This window comes from Dermacentor albipictus, chromosome 1 (genome assembly GCF_038994185.2).
Source record: "Dermacentor albipictus isolate Rhodes 1998 colony chromosome 1, USDA_Dalb.pri_finalv2, whole genome shotgun sequence".
NCBI classification, from domain to species: Eukaryota; Metazoa; Arthropoda; class Arachnida; order Ixodida; family Ixodidae; genus Dermacentor; species Dermacentor albipictus.
The window spans coordinates 472,336,488-472,337,984 of record NC_091821.1 but is presented as its reverse complement, the minus strand read 5'-3'; the positions used below and the strand labels follow the sequence as shown (position 1 = coordinate 472,337,984).

At 43.2% G+C, this 1,497-nt stretch overlaps 1 pseudogene; it reads left to right on the top strand.

Moving 5' to 3' along the window:
- Positions 1–485: 485 nt before the first annotated feature.
- On the top strand, positions 486–666 carry LOC135908905 (U2 spliceosomal RNA; annotated as a pseudogene).
- Positions 667–1,497: the final 831 nt, after the last annotated feature.

Below are 1,497 nucleotides of genomic sequence, written 5' to 3'. Positions count from 1 at the left end.
GAACCGATGCACTCCTTCATCAGTATTTGTATATATTGCGAATACTGCAATGAGACCTGCGGAGCAGTGATCTTCCTACCTCTCACAATTAAAGAATATAGAGCTGTTGACATGTACATCTATTGTACTTGTGTGTACATTGGACATTGGGTATATAGTAAGTATGAATTAGCTTTCTTTTCATTCCGTGTGCCCCGCACTGATGAAACGGCTCGTTGTTATGCGAGACTGTATTAAAAGCAGACCCCAAGGGTGGGTGATTTTATGTGTGTATATATGCATGTCGGCTGCTTATTTTTGTGCGATTCCTGTTATATTGCTTTCCCTCTTTCTTCTACACTGAATCTGCAGCTGAGGGTCGAAAGATGGAAAGAATAAAGGTGCTCTTGTTTTATTTGTGTTTTATGCTATATTCTAATCATTTAGGGTTTTCTTTGCACGCCCTTTTAAAGGGAACTTTTTCATAAAAATGTGCAAACGTAGACATCGCCGACGCGGGTAAAAGTGTAGTATATGTTCTTATCAGCTTAATATCTGATGCGGGCTCTATTTGGACCCAAGATACTAAACTTGTTTTTGCAAGTTGGCGGAGTGCTTGGAGCCTGCGCCATCTCCGCCGCGGGTCGGCCCGGTATTGCACAATCTGCAATACTCTAATCAATTATCTCATCGCGCTCGTCATCCTTTTCAAGTTTCCCGACCTCGTGCCCGAACTACCACCTTTGCCACGTCAGTTTTTTCCCGTACTGCAGCAGACTGGAACGACCTACCCAACGACATCGCAGCCATTACGTGCTCATCCAACTTTGCCAATAATGTTACCACTCATGTTTCGTTGTGTTAACACTTCCTTACCAAAATATATGTACCCACCCCTTATGTAACACCCCTCGTGGGTCTCTAAAGGGACACTAAAGCGAAACGATAAATCAGTTTAAACTAATAAAGCGTTGTTTGAGAACACTGCAGGCAGTCATTTCAAAACAATAGTTTGATTATTAGATGAGAAAATGAAGGTCCAAGTATCAGTATTTGAATTTCGCACCGAAACGCAAGCGCCGGTACGTCAGCGTGACGTCAGGGATTCCAAAGTATGTTTTCGCATTTGGGCCGCGTTGACTGACTAAAGGTTCCCGAAACTTGCCATGTTTAATATCTGGTTCCTTTAGAACACAATGCAGTCGATCTGTACCGCTATATATGATTAGTAGGCCCTAGAAGGTGCCATAAAAATCCAAGACGTCACAGCCCCCAGGTGCGGGAACTTACGTAGGCGTCGCCACCCGTATTTCGTTCTTGCGCTTTTTCTGGCTTACCAAACGTCTTATCGTTGTAAGAGTGGTGTTTTTGGCGTTGCAGAACGGTAATTTACTGATGCAGAAGAAATCATTTTTCACTTTAGTGTCCCTTTAAGTAGGCGTCGCCACCCGTATTTCGTTCTTGCGCTTTTTCTGGCTTACCAAATATCTTATCGTTGTAAGAGTGGTGTTTTTGGTG